We start from the raw sequence: 24,761 nt of genomic DNA on the forward strand, positions 1-24,761 counted from the left end.
CCAAGTGTGGAATACAGTACCCGCTTGTCCGCATCCCCGGAAACAACCGGGGGACGCAGTATGAACCGCTGCCGCCAACCTGACCGGGACCATGTACCAGCGGAGGAACACCTTGTAATTAGCCTCTATTAAGGAAGTATTAAGTAGAGATTCCATTCAATACGATCCAAGTTTTCATTCAGATCCTCCTCCCAGCGGAGCATATACGGAAGTTTAGTATCATTATCATGCAATATGTTATAGATCGTGGATATGTAACTTTTTTGCTTGTCCACCGTGCGGCATAGGAACTCCATTTGCGTGGAGGTGGTGATGTCACTCTTATGTTTGAGGGAGGCTACATAATGAGAAATTTGGGTATAGCGAAAGTATTCCCGGTCCGGGAGGGAATATTTTTCCTGCAACTGGTTTCTAGTAAGCAATCCGCGGTGATCGCACAAATCGGCCAGCCGGAGAAGTCCCTTGTTTGTCCACCACTCAAATGCCGAGGGACATAGGCCCGGGGGGAACAGGGGGTTGCCCAGTAGGGGCGCCAAAGGTGTGTGGGGGGATTTAAAATGGTGTCTTTTCGAAAGTCTATCCCATATACCCAGGGAAAGGGACAGGGTAGGGCAAAGTACACCCGGTCTGTCCTTGGCCCGTAGCCAGAGCACGTGGTGTATCAGGGTCTGTAGGTAGGCCGATTCCATTTGCATCCAAATGGGGTGAGGATTTCGGGAGTGAAAGCGGACTAAATGAGCGAGTTGAGCCGCATAATAATATTTTCCCAGATCTGGGACCCCCAGTCCCCCTCTAAGCTTCGGGGTGAAGAAAGTGCGTCTGTTCACCCTGGGCCTCTTGTCCCCCCACACAAAGTGGACAATTGCCCACTGAAATTCCTTAAGATCCAACATGTTCAGCATTACAGGTAAAGTGCGAAACAAATATAACAATCTAGGCAAGACATTCATTTTGACCGAATTCAACCTACCGAACCACGACAGAGGGTTAGCCAACCAGCGAGTGAGGCCCTCCCGTAATTTTTTGTATAGGGGTGGGTAATTGTGTGTATAAAGTGTAGCAATGGATAGCGTAAGGTGTATTCCGAGATATGGTAGCGACCGTTCCTGCCAGGTGAAAGTAAAATTGGCCTTGAGAGCTGACTGCGTGGCCTTGTCTAATGTCAAGTTTAGAGCCTGGGACTTGGAGGGGTTAACCCGCAGACCGGAGATAGACGTAAACGGTAAACGCCGCCAGGTCTTTGAGCAAATTAGGGATAGATATCAATGGAGTTGAAATGTACATCAAGATATTGTCTGCGAAGAGGGCACATTTATGTTCCAGACCTCCACACGGTATACCCTGAACATTCGGGTTAAGGCGAATCTTGGTGGCCAGCGGCTCCAAGGCCAAAATAAAGAGGAGAGGTGACAAGGGGCACCCCTGACGCGTGCCCCTGCGTATCGACAGGAAGTCAGATCCATAGCCCTTGATAGATAACCTCGCTATAGGGTCGTCAAACAGCGTTCGAATAAGGGTGAGGAAATTGCGTCTGAAGCCAAAACGCTCCAGAGTCTGCACTAGATATTCCCATGACAGGGAGTCGAATGCCTTGTGTAAGTCCAAAGACAATAACATGCCTTTCCTACGCCCCATGCCATCCCAGTTAGATTTAAGGGCCGATATAATATTGATTGCGCGCCTAGTTTGGTCCGGCGCCTGCCTACCAGGGACAAAACCCGCTTGATCTGGGTGATAGTCTGCCAGGAAAAAGTTTAACCTGGTCGCCAGCACTTTCGCCATAATCTTGAGATCCACGTTAATGAGCGAGATTGGCCTATAATGAAGACAATCCCCATGGTCTTTACCCGGTTTAGGAATAACATGTATGAACGCATTGTTTTCATATTTAGGGATTGACACACCCGTCCTAATGGAGTTGAAGTAGGAACAAAGATGGGTGGTGAGGGTTTCACAATTTTTTTTATAATAGTGCCCGGAAAACCCGTCGGGACCAGGGGCCTTAGCAAGGTTCATGGTTTTGATAGCGGCCAGTACCTCAGAGTCCGAGAACTCCCTTTCCATGATATCTACATGGGGGGAGGACAGCCGAGGTATGGGGACATCCCGAAAAAAATCATCAAAAAGGGGTTGGCGAAGTGGTGGCGGCTGGGAGTAGAGTTTGGAGTAAAAATTGTAAAATTCATTAACTACCAATTGGGGGTTTTGCGTCCGAAGGCCAGACCGAAGTCTCAATTTCGGAAGCGCCTGGGAATAGGGTCTTGGGGTCAGCCTACGGGCCAGCAGCGTGTGTGGTTTATCACCCAAGGTATAATAGCGGTTTCCTGACCAGCGGAGAGACTTCTCCGCCCTAGTGGTCAGGCTAAAACTGAGGGCCACTCGCGCTGCATCAATCTTATGCCTAATATCAGTAGAGAAATTTTAAGTTACTATATACCTTTTGTATTAAAACAATTGAGTTATATTTTGCAAAGTGCATAAAGAAATATTATTAATATCTGCTAAAATAGGGTCTTTTTTTGCCTGTGATATAATCCCTATCCTCTTAATTTTTCCCAAAGTTTAATCAGGGATTTCTGTGAATGCCTTTGATTCAATTACAAAGTGATATGATCCCAATTACAGAAATCTATGTGAAAACCAAGTCTTTTTCTGTAAAAGGACTGCTAGGTTTGCCATTAATATCACAGTTTTTAAATCATATTAAGAGATACTTGGCAAGAAGATTAAATCCAAGAATGAGAACCTGTGTGTGTTTGTTCTGATCCATAGCTGTAATACCAAATTTGAAAAGGATGTGAAAACTTTACACTGCAATCATTTTTTAGTCCATGGTTTATGGCAGGCAAATTTGTAAATCCTTTCTTGTCAACATGGTGACACACACAAGCACACTTGGTAAGATTATAAAGATTAACCTTATAAAAGCAGAAAATCTTCTTTCAACTCTACCACCAAGCTATTACATGTGAAAAATGTCTGCAATACCTCATGGATTGAAATTGATACTAAGATTAATCAAGCACATCACAAGTAAGGAATACATCTTTACTCATCCATGGGTCGGAAAGATCAGTATTAGAAATAAAGAAAGCAAAGCAAATCTATTTTCTACCATATAAAGAAGGATTCTACAAACGACCATGTCCAAAATGTTTTTTTTTTCTACAACTTGATGGATTAAGAAATCAAATAGTCGCAAGATGGTCTGTCACCAGGAAAATAAAACAAGACATCCTATCCTAACCTAACATTAAAGTGATATTAAAAGCAGGTTTGTAAAAAAAATAATAAAAATGTCATACTTACCTGCTCAGTGCAGTGGTTTTGCACAGAGTAGCCCTATCCTCCTGTTTTTGGATCCCATGTCAATGCTCCTGGACCCTCTCTCCTGCAAAGTGGCCCCATAGCAAGCTGCTTGCTATGGGGGCACCTGAGCAGGCTCACTCCTAAGCCACTGCTCTGTGTGTCCATTTACACAAGGAGCACGGCTTGGCCCAGTCCCGCTCTCTCCTCCTTGGCTCACTGGCTGTGATAGACAGTAGCAGGAGCCAATGGCTTCCAATGCTGTCTCAGCCAATGAGGAGAAAGAGACCACAGACGGCCACTGCTCCCGTGCACATTGCTGGATCAAGATGAGGCTTAGGTAATCATTAGGGGTTGCTGGGGGGTTGCTGCACACAGAAGGTTTTTTCTCGGGGGTGTGACCGACCGCAGCACTACATGGAGCTTCTCCATAGAGCTTCTGTGAGGTGATTCCTCCAGTGACTGACATAGTGACCAAGGACCCGACCTTCTCCATTCAATCAAGCTTGTAGGCACCCAAGGACACTGCCAGCATGTCAAAAAGGGGTAACTCCCAATCTGGACCACAGAAGTTGACAGACTTCTATTCCCTGACCAGGGAAAAAACATCCAATGATGGCCCTTGCTCCTTCAGCCTTTGCTGCTTTCTGTTAAGTCCTCTCCACCTGACTTCCCCTCTAACTGCAACAAAGAATACATGAAGGTAAAAAACTTTGAGCTTTAACAACCTGTTTAATGATTAGTAACAGCTGAGAAAAAAATATGAAGGCATTTAGGTGAAGAGCCCATTGAAAATGAAAACCTTTGCTTAGACTGAAAATGTAGTATTTGTTGAAACATATTTAATCTTGATTTATGTGCAATTTATCTACAAACCCGATTCCAAAAAAGTTGGGACACTGTACAAATTGTGAATAAAAACAGAATGCAATGATGTGGAAATTTCAAATTTCAATATTTTATCAAATGTTAGAGAAAATGTATAATTGTAAGGGAAAAATAAGTTGATTTTAGATTTTATGGCATCAACACATCTCAAAAAAGTTGGGACAAGGTCATGTTTACCACTGTGTGGCATCCCCTCTTCTGTTTATAGCAGTCTGCAAAGGTCTGGGGACTGAGCAGACAAGTTGCTGAAGTTTAGGAATAGGAATGTTGTCCCATTCTTGTCTAATACAGGCTTCTAGTTGCTCAACTGTCTTAGGTCTTCTTTGTTGCATCTTCCTCTTTATGATGCGCCAAATGTTTTCTATGGGTGAAAGGTCTGGACTGCAGGCTGGCCATTTCAATACCCGGATCCTTCTTCTACGTAGCCATGATGTTGTAATTGATGCAGTATGTGGTCTGGCATTGTCATGTTGGAAAATGCAAGGTCTTCCCTAAAAGAGACGACATCTGGATGGGAGCATATGTTGTTCTAGAACTTGGATATACCTTTCAGCATTGATGGTGCCTTTCCAGATGTGTAAGCTGCCCATGCCACATGCACTCATGCAACCCCATACCATCAGAGATGCAGGCTTCTGAACTGAGCGCTGATAACAACTTGGGTTGTCCTTGTCCTCTTTAGTCCGGATGACATTGCGTCCCAGTTTTCCAAAAAGAACTTCAAATTTTGATTCGTCTGACCACAGAATAGTTTTCCACTTTGCCACAGACCATTTTAAATAAGCCTTGGCCCAGAGAAAATGCCTGCGCTTCTGGCTCATGTTTAGATATGGCTTCTTTTTAGGCCTATAGAGTTTTAGCCGGCAACGGCGAATGGCACGGTGGATTGTGTTCACCGACAATGTTTTCTGGAAGTATTCCTGAGCCCATGTTGTGATTTCCATTACAGTAGCATTCCTGTATGTGATGCAGTGTCGTCTAAGGGCCCAAAGATCACTGCCATCCAATATGGTTTTCCGGCCTTGACCCTTACGCACAGAGATTGTTCCATAGTCTCTGAATCTTTGGATGATATTATGCACTGTAGATGATGATAACTTCAAACTCTTTCAAATTTTTCTTTGAGAAACTCCTTTCTGATATTGCTCCACTATTTTTCGCCGTAGTATTGGAGGAATTGGTGATCCTCTGCCCATCCTGACTCTGAGAGACACTGCCACTCTGAGAGGCTCTTTTTATACCCAATCATGTTGCCAATTAACCTAATAAGTTGCAAATTGGTCCTCCAGCTGTTCCTTTTATGTAGATTTAACTTTTCCGGCCTCCTATTGCTACCTGTCCCAACTTTTTTGGAATGTGTAGCTCTCAATATTTGGCATAACATTTCAAAATGTCTCACTTTCAACATTTGATATGTTATCTATATTATATTGGGAATAAAATATAAGTTTATGAGATTTGTAAATTAGTTCATTCCTTTTTTACTCACAATTTGTACAGTGTCCCAACTTTTTTGGATTTGGGTTTGTATATCAAATTGTTACTAAGGATGATCCTTGAGTTTGGGGCCAGGTTGAGTTTAACCCAATTTTGCATGTCCATCATTTAGGAAAATGACAAACTACTGAGTTGGTTCACAACTGTACCAAATCATTTTACTATAATTATTTCAGGAACTATGAACTGTGATCAGGTGGCATAGTAAGGACAGTATTTAGGTTTTGTGAATATGCCAGAACCCTCCCTAACAAAATCAGAGCTCACATTAGCCATTGTGTGTGTGTTTAAATTGAATGACGGGATGGCTGACAGTCAGAGCACTTTCAGGAAGAGATACTGTAATTACTGTTGTACAGTGCTACATACATATTTATGCAATGCTGTATACAATGCTGAATTGCAGAGTTTTGGACTACAAGGAGTGCACCCCCTCTATTCATTGTTCTGTACAGTTTTCTGTTACTGTTAATTGCAGTGCAGTGGGTAACATTTTACTTTAATCTAGCCATTGTATTCACAGTGAATAAACCCAACAATCATTTTTAGGGCTCCCTTTCTATGTGTCTCAGCAACAGCTTCTCCTGCTATTTAGCTGCTGCTCCCTCTCCCCTTTTCTTAGGGTCTTAAAAATTTTTAAATGGTTAGAGTGTTTCATGTTTCAGGGTTGGTGTTTGGGGTTTAATTATAACCTTTTGGCCCGCATATTGTATTTCTAGATCATTTTAAAGGGGTATTTTAGCTTTTCTGGGTGGTCATACCCAGCTAGTATTCACCTGACACTACACCGTAGTGTCATGATAAAACAGGTTCATCTCTCCCTCTTCCATTGAGGCCTAGTGGAATTGCTCACATATGCATTTCTTCACAATATTTATAGTTCTTAACATGATATACTGTCATTTTTATTTCCCAATAAATATAATTGTTAGGACTTAGTTTGCCTGCTGGTGGCACTGTGGTGCTCTGGGCAGAAAGCTGCAGTTTTAGTGTCCACCAGTAGGTGTCTCCCAGCATCCAGAAGTTTCCAGCAATCAGCTCCAACTGGCCACATCAGCTCGGAGGGTACCTAAGTTCCATCTTTGCTACTGCCCTTGCCTCAGTGTTTTGGTTGCTCCTGCTTGTACCCTGTTTGTCGTTCTGCTGCCTGACTCTGTAGCCATTAACTCTTGCTCTTGCTCTGAACTTTGCCCTGTATCCAGTATTCTGCTGCCTTGTTCCCATTCCAGTTTTGTATAACCCCTTCCTATCAGCTCCCTGTTATCCCCTGCTTTGTGTGTTTCTCATTTTTACCTTTGTATATACTGTATATATTTAAGTGTGGTTAGGATTTCTGGTTAGGCATTTAGTTTTGATTTTCATGCATACTTATGTTTATTGCTTGGTTGTGTGTGATTACCTTTTATTCACTGTACATAAATTACACTTTAAAGATATACATACGTGGTCTGTTCCCAGCTTCCTTGTGTAGCTACATTTATCTGGTTTTTCCGGCTGCTGATTACTGTCCTCTTCTATTACAGCTTAATAAAACCACTTACATGATGTTTAGAATGTATGTGCAATATTTAAGGCTCCTGTCTCTGATAGAATATACTGTATTTTTTATTCCGATGTGGCCTAGAAAAACTGCTTATGTGATGTGTGGCATGTCTGTGCATTACTTAGGATCTTTTCTCTGATATAATAACTTCTAATTTTTATTCCATGATAAAAAAAAAAATGTCTTTCCCCTCTCTCTTCCATTGCAGCCAAGTTAAACTGTTTGCATGATGTCCGTCATGGTTTTGCAATATTTCTGTTGTTTCACTGTAATAATACACTGTACACTGTATTGCACGATAAAAACTCATTCTTCCTTTCATTGTAGACAGTATATCTGAGCAATATTTTAGGCTCTTGTTTATGATTCAATGTACTGTAATTGCCAGTCAAATCCCTAAAACTGGGTAAAGCCCTGGCCCAGGCCCAGGTACAAATACTACGCACAGATCCTAGATCCAAGCTTTGTTAAGACTTTCAACTAAATTCTAGATGACCAAATATGCCCCTATGATACACTTACAGCACATACTGTATATAAAAATATATCAAAAAAGGAAGACCATGGCATGTGTTCCAAATACATGCACATATCACATTTAGTTTTAAACCTAAAGATATTTACTGAAATCCTGGTTATATGACTTGTGTTATATTTTCCCTTAGTCATCCATCTAGACCAGGTGGGGTTTACCTCAAAGAGAGCCCAAAGGACAGCGGAACAAAGATGATCAATGCCATTTAACTCATTGATTGGCTCTTCCTCAAGACCCTCTTAGAACAGGCAGTAATATGTAGCAGTGGATAATTGCCATCTATTCAAATCCATCGGTCATGGTCAGAGTCAATGAATCTATCCAACATACCTTTCCACTACTCAATTGAACATGACAAGGATGCCCCTATCACTATTGATTTTTAATCCTTCCTTAGACACAAAAGACAAAGCCCAAATATCACTGCCAAAACATCCCACCACAAAGTAGTGGCATTTGTTAAGGATTTATTTTTTGTTACAAAACCAGAAACTATGCTCCCAAATGTACAGATATGAGCCAAATACAGCCAACTTTTTTATCTAAAAATAAATGTACAGAAATCTGAAGCCATAATATGCATCCATTCCAACTTCCCAGCTGCTTAACCTAAAAGGATCTTTGCTTTCAAATGAGCAGATAAATATATTACTTATTATGTGTAGCAGGGGGGGCGTGTCCGGAAGCCAACCGAGCTGGACACTGAAGAAGAGAGCTCCGCTTCTGAAAACCTCCATCGGCCTCCATCCTCCTGATTTTTTTCCCTGTCGGGCCCAAGAAAGCCACCAGGCAACCCCGCAGCCCCCTGCACTCACCATCAATCATTTTGGAGAGTGGAGGAACCCGATCGGCAGAGAGCAAGAACTGAGGCCTAACTGCAGGCCGGAGCCACGGTCTTTCCTAAAGCGGGACACAAACACATCCTCGGGGACCCTGTAAGCAACTACGTACCCTGAGACCTCCCTACTCCCCTCGGACAACCCCACATCTACTCACCGACCTCCCGCTCGGCCCAGGCACGAACTTTAAGACTCTCAGCTATTCCGCTCCTCCACTCCCCCATCGGTCTCCATCCTCCTTTTGCATCCCCCTGGCGGGCCCGAGCAGGTTACAGAGCTCTCCACAGAACCTCCTAGGATAGTCATCCATCATTTTTGTGGCAGTGGAAGCCCGATAATCAGATCACCAGTCTTGAGGCCTACTTTAAGGCTGGAGCCGCAGCCTTTCCTACAGCGGACCGCGAACGTGCATCCGGGGACCCGGTATGGCTACCAGCACTTGGGACGCATACGCCTCTTCTGGCCCACCTGCCTCCCGCTCGGCTCAGGCAGAGTCTGAGAGACCCCCAACTGTTCCCCTAATAGCGCCATCCACCATTTTGCCCCCAGAAGGGGACACAGCTCTCCAGCAAGCCACAGACTTAGCTATTGTAACACTTGGCCCAAGTTCCTTACATCTGCTCTGGTTGGCTGATTGTCTGCTTACTCATCACATACTATCAGGACAGACAATAACTACTCTTTATTTTCGGACTATGCGACTTTGAAACGCATCAAGCCATGATGCATTGCTAACTTTTTATGCAACGGCTCACTAGTCACTCTACTCATTACAGGATCTTACTAAACAGCCTTGTCATCCTATCTTATTCCACCACATCTAAATATGTCTTCAAAGAGAAGGAAAGGTGTTTCCAAGGCAGGCAAAATGACAGATTTTTTCCACATACCTCGCAAATTTAATCTGCACGACGACCCTAATATGCCACGAGCCTCTTCCTCCAGCCCGTCTGCACTCCACGACATTGTAATTGACGCTCACATTCGTCACCCGCAGTCGCCTCATCCCTCAGGAGGTACGGGATCTAGTGCATCTTCCACGTCCTCCAGCCCAGCAAAATCCAAGCCTAGGCTCCACGATGCCGAACGTACCAGTTCCTCTGCGCCAACTAATTCTTCTCTGGATCTTACCAGAAAGTTACAAGATTCCATACTGAGATATAAAAGGTGAATCGGCGCTAATGACACTACTCCCAATATATAATCATATAAATTACTAGAAACATATAAAATCTCCAATCCTTAGTAGAAACGCCTAAGCAGAATGAATTAAAACTTGCGTGATAGTTAATGACAGATGGGTGGGGGATGTATAGTCCAATGTGTAAAAAACTGGCCAATAGGGATATTGAACCAACCTGATGCGCTGATCAAAAGCGCATCATGCGATGAAGAAGTGATAAGTAATCAATTCAACCAGCTCTCAAAATTATATCCTGGAAGAATATGATGGGTTATTCCAGAATATAACAATAAAAAGAAGAAATCACCAACAGTCACTTTTCACTTTGTTTGCACATTGTTCTACCTGATATATGTTTCTGTGCTGATATATGATCACTAAGAGTCACCATTTTTTTGCACAAGAATTTATTCATCCATTGTGGAGCTATATGTTCACGGACTATTAAGTACCTATCAGCACAATATTTATTGATTTAATTTTATGAACTATTAGCACTAATAATTTTTATGATATATGTTTATGATATATATTTCATATGAATTATTTTGGATCATTTTTATTCACGTTATTTATTTACCAATTTATGGCACTGGGACTTTATTTATGAATTTATTTATGAAAATCTTTTGAATATTTTTTTTTCCATATTGAATATTTTTATTATACTCATATGGTATATTCACTTAGCACTATATATTTTTTAAATTTATGTGGAACACAGTGATTTAGTTTATAATTGTTATATTCCGGATTAACCCATCATATTCTTCTGGGATATCATTTTGAGAGCTGGTTGAATTGATTACTTATCACTTCTTCATCGCATGATGCGTTTTTGATCAGCGCATCAGGTTGGTTCAATATCCCTATTGGCCAGTTTTTTACACATTGGACTATACATCCCCCACCAATCTGTCATTAACTATCACGCAGGTTTTAATTCATTGTGCTCAGGCGTTTCTACTAAGGATTGGAGATTTTATATGTTTCTAGTAATTTATATGATTATATATTGGGAGTAGTGTCATTAGCGCCGATTCACCTTTTATATCTCATTTTAGCAGTATTGGTGATAATACTAGAATTGGCTGCTGATGATCTAGGAGTTCATCCTATATAATAATAATAATTGTAATTTTAATTTTATTTTATTTCATCTTTTATTGGCGATTTTACTTAATCTACATTCCCCTCCTCTGGCTCCCTTCTAATTATAATACTGGATTGACAGCGCATAGATCCCCTTCTTTATTTAAGATTCCATACTGGAGTTCCCGACGTCAAACCAACCGGTTATGGATACCATCCTAAAAGACATGCTGGTCTCATTACGCACTACCATACATGCTGATATTCTCACTTTGGCGCAACGATTCAAGTTGGAAGTGGCAGGGATTAATCACGGAGTGTCGCATATAGAGAACAAAATGGGCCAATTTGCCTCTACATTTAATGAAATGGTTGGCTCCCATAATGAAAGAGATGAAGAAATACAGAAAATCAAGCTGTAGCTGGCCGATTTGGAAGACCGGTCCAGGCGTAACAACGTCAAAATTTGCGTGTACCGGAATCTGTCAGACCTCAGGACCTTAAAGAATATATGCTCAATATCCTGAAAGATGCAATTCCTGATGCCCCTCTGGGGGAACTGGTGGTGGATCACATACACAGACTCCCAAAACCTAACCAAGTCCCAGAGGAAGCTCCTAGGGGCACTATTGCACAAATGCACTATTTTCACAATAAAGAGCAACTCCTGACAGTGGCTAGGAATAAAGATACACTCCCTAATAGTATGGCGGATCTCTCCTTTTTTGCCGACCTGTCGGCCTACACTATGCAACAACGCCGTCAATTGGCGACCATCACCAAGCCTCTCATCAATCATCGCATTCCATACAGATGGATGTACCTGGCGAAACTGATGGTTACCTACAACGGTTCTTCCCATGTGATCTCCACACTTAAGGGAGGCCTCCGCCTACTCGGAGAATGGAAGATTATGTGTAGCAGGATTCCCAGCCATTTTGCTAGTTATGGGTCCGCCAGGGTTACCGCTAACAACAACAGCACATTTAAGCATGTTCTTCAAGTGTGAGCTTGATGATGGTCAATTGGCGACCATCACCAAGCCTCTCATCAATCATCGCATTCCATACAGATGGATCTACCCTGCGAAACTGATGGTTACCTACAACGGTTCTTCCCATGTGATCTCCACACTTAAGGGAGGCCTCCGCCTACTCGGAGAATGGAAGATTATGTGTAGCAGGATTCCCAGCCATTTTGCTAGTTATGGGTCCGCCAGGGTTACCGCTAACAACAACAGCACATTTAAGCATGTTCTTCAAGTGTGAGCACTGAGACAAGAAACAGTCCAGTATCTTTGGGTTTTTTATGTTTATTGTGAACTTGGATGGGAAAAGGGATGAGTGGGATACTCCTCTGGTTCAACTATGCACAATTTTAGTGACACAACTGAAAAACGCCTATTTGCGCTGACTTGAGACTTGACGTTGACTGGATGCTCAACACTGGATGACGCTGGTTAACGCTGAATTGTCTTCTGACACTTTCATGTGGCACAAAGTCCTAGTTAAAGCTTCCTTTACCCCTCTTCACTGAGGTAGCTACTTATAAGACTGTTGCATAGCTTAACACTTCAGGGCTTGCACCGGCACCCTCTTTCACACAAACTTATCGTCAGGGCTTAAGTACTGGCACCCCCTTTTCAAGCCCCCCACTACTGGTTAGCTGGCTCCTGGATCCCTCCAACCTTTTGGTGTGTTCCCCTATCCTAGGGAGACCCCTGGGCAGTTTACAGTACTCACGACACTGCTTTCCTGGAAACTTCTGCCCCAGCAGGTCCATTCGGTCCTCAGCACACTGGATCCCTCTTTGCAGCTCAGCTCAACTTTCTGTCCTTCAGGCCGACCGCCAAGGACACCTTCACTAGCGCTGACAAGAGGAGAGACAGCCGTCACGTCACCCTCCTCCTGGGACTCTGCTTCCCGCCAAAGACACCCTGTCATGTGCTCCCCTCAGACTTATACCCCTTCCCAGGATGCATTGCGGCAGATTCTGCCCTCTGGGATAGATACAAGCCCTGGTGTGCTATTGGCCAGGTTTCCTCGCACTGTCCAATGAGAGCCCTCATTGGACACAGTGGGGAGACTCTACAAACTCAACAGGCACACCTGGTAACACATGACAGCCTAGCTGAACAATCAGGCCCCCCTGATAAGCAGGCAGGGCCCCCTTTATAGGTTTTCCTAGCACCTACCTAGGAGGGTGCTACATATGGTTCACCCCTTCTACCTTAGAACTGGCTGAAGTAAATTTCTCCCTCTCCAACAAGGCATACAATTAGACCTGCAGAAATAGATCACAGACACTATTACATGGTTCAGAAGAAATGCTATTCTTAACCGATTGCTGACCGTATTACTTACATCGTACAGCAGCAAGGAGGCTCTGCTGCACCAGATTATGTACTAAGTACATGATCTGGCACTTCTGGTTAGGGGGCACACACGTGTGGCGTCTGTGACCTGGCTGCACTGTGATTATACACAGCAGATGCCTATCAGCCTGTGCTGGCCAATGGATGGCCGCTGGCACCTGCTGATCATAGGGAAGACAGGCAGAGCTCTGTCCTGTTAGTGGGGAAGTAATGGGTTTTCTTTCCCCCCCAAAGCCATAACAAAAAAAAACACAGCAGTAAAACCAACACACACCGTACACCAAAACACTGGTTAGGCACACACTTAACCCTTTGATCGCCCTAGATGTTTAACTCCTTCCCAGCCATTGTCAGTACAGTGACAGCGCAAATTTTTAGCACTGGTCACTGCATTAGTGTAATTGGTTCCCAAAATTGTCAAAAATGTCAGTTAGTGTCCGGTTGTCAGCTGCAATATAGTAGTTCCGCTATAAGTCACCAATCATAGCCATTACTAGTGATAAATTAATAAACATTCCAGCTTATATACCAAAGTTTGTGGATGCTATAACTTTTGTGCACATCAATCAATATACGCTTATTGGTATTTTTTTTACCAAACAAATGTACCAGAATTTAAAATAAATTGTGATCTTTTTGTGTTTATAGCACAAAAAAATGCAGTGGTGATTAAATACCATCAAAAGAAAGCTCTATTTGTAAAAAAAAAAAAATGATGTACAGTGCAATTTATGACCGTGCAATTGTCAGTTAAAGTAAAGAAGTGCTGTACCACAAAAAATGGCCTGGTCACGAAGGGGGGTAAATCTTCCAGAGGTCAAGTGGTTAAAATGTCAACTCTCTTGACTGTTATAGCTCTTCTAAACATTGGCAATAAGAATTCCAAAGTTATTCCCCCAAGCAGTTTATAGAGAATTTACAAAATTCCCTCACTTGTCCTAAACACCAAAGAGTTATAGGTTTCCCTGGTGACCCACCTTGCCAGTATCATGGACTGGTGTAGACATACACCAAAAAGCTACAAACAATGGGTGACAATGAAACAAGAAAATTCACAACGCCTCCTTTAATGTACCACATGGTTAGCTACAATCCAGAACATACAGCCAGTGGCGTAGCGTGGGGGGTGCTGGGGGGCAGCCGCATCGGGCACAAAATCCGGGGGGGCACATCCCACAGCCCAGCCAATGTTACTACGCGGCCGGTTTAGGTTTTTTTTAACGGAACGCCGGGCCGACCGTGCTCCTGAGACGACTTAAATTTAAAAATAGCGCCGCCCGGCTCCAACATGTCACCGCGCATGTGCCACAGCCACTCAGGAAAGGCCGTACATGTTCAGCTATTCCCGGGAATAGGCGAACCTATACGAGCTTTCCCGAACGGCGGCGGCGCATGCGCAATGACGTGTTGCCGCTGGGCGGCTCAATTTTTAAATCTATGGCGCCTCAAGAACAGGTAAGTGTGAGACTCCTCCACAGCCGCACTACCTGCCATTATGCGGGGCTGCGGTCATACTACAAGAGATGCAGTGTTGCGGGGATGCTACACCTGTACCATTCCCGCACCACTGAATCTCCTGTAGTATGCTCGCAGCCCTGCATTCCCCTGTACAATGCCCGCAGCCCTGCATTCTCCTGTACCATGCCGCAGCCCTGCATTCTCCTGTACCATGTATAAGGGGTTGCTGGTGCCTCAGACCAGATCAAGTGGGACTTTATGGGCAAGTAGGAGGTATATAAAGCAATGGACATTTATCACTCGAAATAATGTAGATAAATATTAAAATACAATAGTATTTAATCTGTAAATACCAGTAGTATATACAACAAGCATTGGGTGACAGTAGTGCTTGGGACAGAGGCCCAAGTGTGAGGAAAAGAAAGATGATTCCTTGGAATCAGTGACAATGGTGTTATCGGGTGACTAAACCAATGGATTTTTTCGTTGTCCCTTGAATGTTGAATGGGACATAATCCCAGAAAAAAATCCTAAATAGCTGACTCGTTTCGGCTCTCTTGTGGGCCTTTCTCAAAGCGTTCAATCACTCAGTCAGTGGTCTATAGAGGTAATATAAAGTATAATATGTAAGGATAATTTAGATCAAATCCTTGAGATAATTCTTAGTATTGAAAATAAAAATTTAAAATTACATACATGGGTGCAGCCATTACTTCCGCGCAGAGGCCCCTGTATCCGTTTACAGTCACAGCGGGAATCGTGTAATGCAGGGCCTAGGATTATAATTGTATTGTTTCTTACAATATATTACATATATTTCAGATGAATCATGTAATTATATGTATATATTTTTGTATATATATTCCTCCACTTACAGTTTGAATGCACTGGTGGGAGGTTGTTCTCTCCGGAGTCCAGGGGGTTAAATTCCCCTCTTTTTTGCCGGGCTCAGATCTAGAATGTAATAAATAAATATTGTGGATGGTATGAGGGGATGAATCCAGACAGGAGCAAAGCTGTCCGGTAAATATCCCAAAAGAAACAGTATTTCATAAGTGCTTATAACTTAAAAGGTGCTTAAACAGCTTCCAGAAGGTGGTATGGTACAGAAGTTTAAAGTGACTTTTATTTCTTGGTGCCAAGTTTATTGAGAAAAATCATAGTGGGGGCTTTGCAGTCCGTTACACTTACATAGATGGAGTTGTCCTTTAGGCTGGCGCAGTGTTGTAGGTCCGTCCTCTCCTCTCCGCTGGAGAGAAGTGAGGATTACCTAGCGTTCCCCGGCCTTATGAAGCCCTTCGCGCATGCGCATTGCACGTAGACGGGCTCCATGACGGCGTGACGTGGGCACCAATGTCTGCGCCTGCGCTAGCTGGATGCGCGCGCAGGCTGCAACCCAGTTGCTGGGGACGCCGTTTGGCCGCCGACACTGGAAGAGGAGCCATCTTCTCCCCGAAGGGATTGGCTGGTCCTGGTAATCCCCTACAGCGGTAGGGGTTACCGTGCCGGGTGTACCTGGACTGATCCGCGGAATTATGGCACACACCCTTGTATTCACAATACATATATAAGTTGTACACAATGGTATACATGGGTCATCACATTGGATTCAAACAATATTGTGTTATAATATAATCTTGTGAAATTAAATAAATTTTATTCTTAACAGCAGTATTAAATACAGCTCCACCATGGGTAGCCGTGGGTTAAGGAGGGACAGCCCTGATTGTCGGACAATACTACAGATCGCCCCAGGGCCATGTCCATATGGAATCGGGTTCCTAAACACTAATGTAGGAACAGTATTTATCCAGTGTGCTGTTTCCAACACTAGAGACTCAGGAAAAAGGGAAGGAAGGGAGGGGAGGGGGATTTTTGTGTATCTTGAGTCATATGGAAGATATATGACAATCACAGTACTGAAGACGTTGGGATAGATAGATGGGTTTGTTAATCTGTCTTGCCCGAAGCGAAACCTTCAAGAAATGGGCGGAAACTTTCATTTTCATTCAGGCCAGGAGGTTTTGTGGCATGGAGGCGTCTAATACACCTCATTTCCATCTGAAGTAATCTCTTATTCCAATCCCCCCCACGATGTGGTATATGAATTCTTTCAAGTGCCATAAAAGTAACTTTAGGCATTCGGTTTTTGTGATCGTGGGCGACATGCCTCCCAAGGGGTACATAGAAATTACATAATTGCATGCTGTTAATGTGTTGGTTTACTCGTTTGCCAAATTCTTGTTTGGTCTTTCCTACATAGTAGGACCCACATTGACACCGCATAAGGTAGACGACTCCTCTCGTCCTGCAGTTAGTAAAATGTCGAGGTTTAAATGACTCCCCATTGGGGAGTATTGTATTGACGCATTTTTGTATAACACTGCATTGTCCACAATTTCCGCATGGGAAAGTGCCCATGTGTTTACAGGGGTCTTTTCTCGTTTCCTTGTACTCACTGTGCGTGAGTGCTTGCTTCATTGATCCTGCTTTGCGGAATGTGATTTGTGGATTCTCTGGTATGAATGGTTTTACCACGGGGTCTTCTTTTAGGATCAACCAGTGTTCAGAAATGATTTTCCGTATTTTTTGGTGGTCATTTGTAAACCTCATAATTATCCGGGTTTTATTATCTTGTTCTTTGGGTTTTTTAGTGTTTTTATTTTTGAACAAAATATTGTGTCTTTCCTGCTTCTTGACTCTGTTGAAAGTTTTTCTGAGTGTCGTCTTTGTGTAACCTCTTTTTAATAGCCTTGCGGTGAGGATGTCGGCCTCTCTTTGAAAGTCTTGTTCAAGTGTGCAGTTTCTTTTAAGCCTAAGAAACTGGCTGTATGGAATAGCATTCTTCAATGGGGTCGGGTGGAAACTTGACGCATGCAGAATGGAATTGCCTGCTGTCTCCTTCCTATATAGAGTTGTCTTTAAGAGTCCGTCTTCACCTTTGATGATCCAGGTGTCCAAAAAGGAGATTTTTTCTTTATCATAGTTAATGGTAAAAAACATGTTATACTCGTTGTTGTTCATCGATTGCAGGCATTCTTGGATCATACTTTCTGGTCCTGTCCATATAATGAATATATCATCTATGAACCTTTGCCATAAGATGATATTATTGGCAAAGGCCCTATTTTCTTCTTTGGCAAGGAAGTCCTGTTCCCAGGCCCCTAAGTATGTATTGGCATAAGAGGGGGCACAACTTGTGCCCATTGCTACCCCACATATCTGCAAGTAGTAGCTACCATTGAAGACGAAAAAATTGTTGTTTAGTATGTAATCCAGCATCATAACTATAAAATCATTGAACTTTATATCATGTCCGCTTTGTTCCTCCAGAGTTTTTTTAATTACTTCCATTCCCTTTTTATGCGGGATGTTGTTATATAAGGCTTCTACATCAATCGTGATGAGAAACGCTTCATTGGGTATGGTAATACCATCAATGATCTGGAGGAGGTGTACCGTATCTCTTGTGTATGAGGGTAGTTTGGTTACGTGGGGCCTTAGATAGGCGTCAATGACTTTGCTGGTATTTTCGGTGAGATTGCCATTACCTGATATTATAGGCCTACCTGGTGGGTTATTCCTGTTCTTGTGGATTTTAGGTAGTGCATAGAACGTCGGGGTTCTTGCATGTTTGGTCCTCATAAATTGCCACAATGTTTTTGAAATGATCCCTTGGTTCAATGCTCCATCAATTTTTTTGTAGAAATCTTCCTTGTATGACTCCACCATAATGGGTAGTATCTTCTTATAACATCGTTTGTTGTCCAGGATCTTCTGGCACATCTCTTTATAGTCCTCGTTGTTCATTAGCACTATATTCCCCCCCTTATCGGAGGGTTTAATTGTAATTGATTCATTACTTTCTAGTTCTTTAAGTGCCGCTTTTTGTTTTTCAGTAAGATTGTGCCTGGTGTTATCTCCTTTTAGGTTCTCCAGCTCTCTGGTGGTTTCCCTCACAAAGAGGGCTATTGCCGGATTTTCATTTAGGGATGGAAAAATGTGTGATTTTTTCTTGAAGGTCGGGCATTGCGCTCCGGGGGTTTCTTCTGCTTCATCGTCTTCACTTTCAACGGTAGTATCTTCATCCGTCCAATCATCTATAGCCCCTTCTTCCAGCAACAGATTCAGGTCTCTAATGGCCCTGAATTCAGCTGCGGTTAAATTGGTAGGTGGGGCTTCATTAGTTGTTTTCTTACTGAATTTCACTTTCAGTAGTAAATTCCTAGCAAACAAATTCACATCCTTTATTATCTCAAAGCTGTCTGTGCCCCTGTTGGGGCAAAAGGAAAGGCCCAATGAGAGTACTTCCCTTTGATGTTTAGTCAGTATATGTGTAGAAAGATTTATGATGGTCAGGCCTTCTGGGTCCATGACCTCTTCTTGTGTTACTTGGTCAGTTTTTTTGTTTTCGTCTTTGTGCCTAAAAAAGGCCTCTGTGATTTTTGGTTTCCATCCTTCGCCTGTTGTGACCTGGTAAAGATTTGATGATGTTTTTTTGGCGCTGTGGCACCTTCATCAAGTTGTGTACTCGATTCAGTTATAGTTGGTTCCTCTGTATCTTGTGAGGATGGGTCCTCGTTTTCTTCAGTTTCTTTTTGCTGATTGGTCCAGGGTTTGTCCCTGTATCTATACTGGTGTTGTTCTGCTCCCGATGTATTGGCTGATGAGTCCAAAGATTACTGTGGACCCGTGTTCCTTGATGATCGATATGTGGCTCTTCTTGTCTGTCTGTTGTTTATCCATTTGTATGCACGATTTTGCGAGAACGCATTTTTATCTCTCCAATATTTCCTTTCTTTTTTCTTTAGTATGGTTTTACTGAAGTCTTCGATGTGCTCTTTGAGTTTCCTTTCCTGTTCACTGAACAGTGGTGCGTTTTTGAGAGGGGTAAGTTTCTCATAAATGTGTTTTATTTCTTCATCTAAGGTTTCCATTTGTCTAGTATATTCGTTTTGCAAAAGAATCATACGTTTTTTCGAGCATTCATTTAGGACTTCTTCCCATTCTTTTTTCATCATGGTGGTGATATTGTCCATGGTCGGAAATATCTGGATCCTAAGACCGACAGGGTTGATGTTCTCATTCACATATCTTTCAAAGGATTTTATATGCCAAAACAGAGCTGACTTCCGTTCTAGGTATCTCTTTAAGGTGCTGAATAGTGCAAGAACATCCGATTCCCTTTGTTCATGACCCTGGAAGTTCTTCTGGATATCCAGCATCAAGTTGTTCCAACTGTCTCCAATCAGGTTCCCCATAGGTGGGTCCTCCGTTTCGGAGGTACTCATTATCTCTCACTTTTTGTGTGGAGATGGGTGGCTCTGGTTATGTTTGGTTTACCTCTTTCCTCTGGGATTCGTGGTCCCACAGAGGGGGTAATTTACCCCAATTCCAGGGCCTATTTAGTTTAAAAGAATAGGGTCCTGCTGATCAACCCTAATGTGAAATATTATTGGATATTTGTATATATGATGCGAATCAAAAGAAAAAGGAGGCTGTGGATGTATTATCCATCCAAAAAATCTAAAAGAAGGGGGGAGTTTCTTTTGAACACATGTACTAAAGTAGGTTCTGCCACCGTCCCTATATGTATAATGTATAAGGGGTTGCTGGTGCCTCAGACCAGATCAAGTGGGACTTTATGGGCAAGTAGGAGGTATATAAAGCAATGGACATTTATCACTCGAAATAATGTAGATAAATATTAAAATACAATAGTATTTAATCTGTAAATACCAGTAGTATATACAACAAGCATTGGGTGACAGTAGTGCTTGGGACAGAGACCCAAGTGTGAGGAAAAGAAAGATGATTCCGTGGAATCAGTGACAATGGTGTTATCGGGTGACTAAACCAATGGATTTTTTCGTTGTCCCTTGAATGTTGAATGGGACATAATCCCAGAAAAAAATCCTAAATAGCTGACGCGTTTCGGCTCTCTTGTGGGCCTTTCTCAAAGCGTTCAATCACTCAGTCAGTGGCCTATAGAGGTAATATAAAGTATAATATGTAAGGATAATTTAGAACAAATCCTTGAGATAATTCTTAGTATTGAAAATAAAAATTAAAAATTACATACATGGGTGCAGCCATTACTTCCGCGCAGAGGCCCCTGTATCCGTTTACAGTCACAGCGGGAATCGTGTAATGCAGGGCCTAGGATTATAATTGTATTGTTTCTTACAATATATTACATATATTTCAGATGAATCATGTAATTATATGTATATATTTTTGTATATATATTCCTCCACTTACAGTTTGAATGCACTGGTGGGAGGTTGTTCTCTCCGGAGTCCAGGGGGTTAAATTCCCCTCTTTTTTGCCGGGCTCAGATCTAGAGTGTAATAAATTCACCACCATGATGAAAAAAGAATGGGAAGAAGTCCTAAATGAATGCTCGAAAAAACTTATGATTCTTTTGCAAAACGAATATACTAGACAAATGGAAACCTTAGATGAAGAAATAAAACACATTTATGAGAAACTTACCCCTCTCAAAAACGCACCACTGTTCAGTGAACAGGAAAGGAAACTCAAAGAGCACATCGAAGACTTCAGTAAAACCATACTAAAGAAAAAAGAAAGGAAATATTGGAGAGATAAAAATGCGTTCTCGCAAAATCATGCATACAAATGGATAAACAACAGACAGACAAGAAGAGCCACATATCGATCATCAAGGAACACGGGTCCACAGTACTCTTCGGACTCATCAGCCAATACATCGGGAGCAGAACAACACCAGTATAGATACAGGGACAAACCCTGGACCAATCAGCAAAAAGAAACTGAAGAAAACGAGGACCCATCCTCACAAGATACAGAGGAACCAACTATAACTGAATCGAGTACACAACTTGATGAAGGTGCCACAGCGCCAAAAAAACATCATCAAATCTTTACCAGGTCACAACAGGCGAAGGATGGAAACCAAAAATCACAGAGGCCTTTTTTAGGCACAAAGACGAAAACAAAAAAACTGACCAAGTAACACAAGAAGAGGTCATGGACCCAGAAGGCCTGACCATCATAAATCTTTCTACACACATACTGACTAAACATCAAAGGGAAGTACTCTCATTGGGCCTTTCCTTTTGCCCCAACAGGGGCACAGACAGCTTTGAGATAATAAAGGATGTGAATTTGTTTGCTAGGAATTTACTACTGAAAGTGAAATTCAGTAAGAAAACAACTAATGAAGCCCCACCTACCAATTTAACCGCAGCTGAATTCAGGGCCATTAGAGACCTGAATCTGTTGCTGGAAGAAGGGGCTATAGATGATTGGACGGATGAAGATACTACCGTTGAAAGTGAAGACGATGAAGCAGAAGAAACCCCCGGAGCGCAATGCCCGACCTTCAAGAAAAAATCACACATTTTTCCATCCCTAAATGAAAATCCGGCAATAGCCCTCTTTGTGAGGGAAACCACCAGAGAGCTGGAGAACCTAAAAGGAGATAACACCAGGCACAATCTTACTGAAAAACAAAAAGCGGCACTTAAAGAACTAGAAAGTAATGAATCAATTACAATTAAACCCTCCGATAAGGGGGGGAATATAGTGCTAATGAACAACGAGGACTATAAAGAGATGTGCCAGAAGATCCTGGACAACAAACGATGTTATAAGAAGATACTACACATTATGGTGGAGTCATACAAGGAAGATTTCTACAAAAAAATTGATGGAGCATTGAACCAAGGGATCATTTCAAAAACATTGTGGCAATTTATGAGGACCAAACATGCAAGAACCCCGACGTTCTATGCACTACCTAAAATCCACAAGAACAGGAATAACCCACCAGGTAGGCCTATAATATCAGGTAATGGCAATCTCACCGAAAATACCAGCAAAGTCATTGACGCCTATCTAAGGCGCCACGTAACCAAACTACCCTCATACACAAGAGATACGGTACACCTACACCATTGATGGTATTACCATACCCAATGAAGCGTTTCTCATCACGATTGATGTAGAAGCCTTATATAACAACATCCCGCATAAAAAGGGAATGGAAGTAATTAAAAAAAACTCTGGAGGAACAAAGCGGACATGATATAAAGTTTGATTTTATAGTTATGATGCTGGATTACATACTAAACAACAATTTTTTCGTCTTCAATGGTAGCTACTACTTGCAGATATGTGGGGTAGCAATGGGCACAAGTTGTGCCCCCTCTTATGCCAATACATACTTAGGGGCCTGGGAACAGGACTTCCTTGCCAAAGAAGAAATAGGGCCTTTGCCAATAATATCATCTTATGGCAAAGGTTCATAGATGATATATTCATTATATGGACAGGACCAGAAAGTATGATCCAAGAATGCCTGCAATCGATGAACAACAACGAGTATAACATGTTTTTTACCCTTAACTATGATAAAGAAAAAATCTCCTTTTTGGACACCTGGATCATCAAAGGTGAAGACGGACTCTTAAAGACAACTCTATATAGGAAGGAGACAGCAGGCAATTCCATTCTGCATGCGTCAAGTTTCCACCCGACCCCATTGAAGAATGCTATTCCATACAGCCAGTTTCTTAGGCTTAAAAGAAACTGCACACTTGAACAAGACTTTCAAAGAGAGGCCGACATCCTCACCGCAAGGCTATTAAAAAGAGGTTACACAAAGACGACACTCAGAAAAACTTTCAACAGAGTCAAGAAGCAGGAAAGACACAATATTTTGTTCAAAAATAAAAACACTAAAAAACCCAAAGAACAAGATAATAAAACCCGGATAATTATGAGGTTTACAAATGACCACCAAAAAATACGGAAAATCATTTCTGAACACTGGTTGATCCTAAAAGAAGACCCCGTGGTAAAACCATTCATACCAGAGAATCCACAAATCACATTCCGCAAAGCAGGATCAATGAAGCAAGCACTCACGCACAGTGAGTACAAGGAAACGAGAAAAGACCCCTGTAAACACATGGGCACTTTCCCATGCGGAAATTGTGGACAATGCAGTGTTATACAAAAATGCGTCAATACAATACTCCCCAATGGGGAGTCATTTAAACCTCGACATTTTACTAACTGCAGGACGAGAGGAGTCGTCTACCTTATGCGGTGTCAATGTGGGTCCTACTATGTAGGAAAGACCAAACAAGAATTTGGCAAACGAGTAAACCAACACATTAACAGCATGCAATTATGTAATTTCTATGTACCCCTTGGGAGGCATGTCGCCCACGATCACAAAAACCGAATGCCTAAAGTTACTTTTATGGCACTTGAAAGAATTCATATACCACATCGTGGGGGGGATTGGAATAAGAGATTACTTCAGATGGAAATGAGGTGTATTAGACGCCTCCATGCCACAAAACCTCCTGGCCTGAATGAAAATGAAAGTTTCCGCCCATTTCTTGAAGGTTTCGCTTCGGGCAAGACAGATTAACAAACCCATCTATCTATCCCAACGTCTTCAGTACTGTGATTGTCATATATCTTCCATATGACTCAAGATACACAAAAATCCCCCTCCCCTCCCTTCCTTCCCTTTTTCCTGAGTCTCTAGTGTTGGAAACAGCACACTGGATAAATACTGTTCCTACATTAGTGTTTAGGAACCCGATTCCATATGGACATGGCCCTGGGGCGATCTGTAGTATTGTCCGACAATCAGGGCTGTCCCTCCTTAACCCACGGCTACCCATGGTGGAGCTGTATTTAATACTGCTGTTAAGAATAAAATTTATTTAATTTCACAAGATTATATTATAACACAATATTGTTTGAATCCAATGTGATGACCCATGTATACCATTGTGTACAACTTATATATGTATTGTGAATACAAGGGTGTGTGCCATATTTCCGCGGATCAGTCCAGGTACACAGCACAGTCACACCCGGCACGGTAACCCCTACCGCTGTAGGGGATTACCAGGACCAACCAATCCCTTCGGGGAGAAGATGGCTCCTCTTCCAGTGTCGGCGGCCAAACGGCGTCCCCAGCAACGGGGTTGCAGCCTGCGCGCGCATCCAGCTAGCGCAGGCGCAGACATTGGTGCCCA

Source organism: Pelophylax lessonae (genome assembly GCF_965119305.1).
Source record: "Pelophylax lessonae genome assembly, chromosome: 3".
In the NCBI taxonomy this organism is placed as follows: Eukaryota; Metazoa; Chordata; class Amphibia; order Anura; family Ranidae; genus Pelophylax; species Pelophylax lessonae.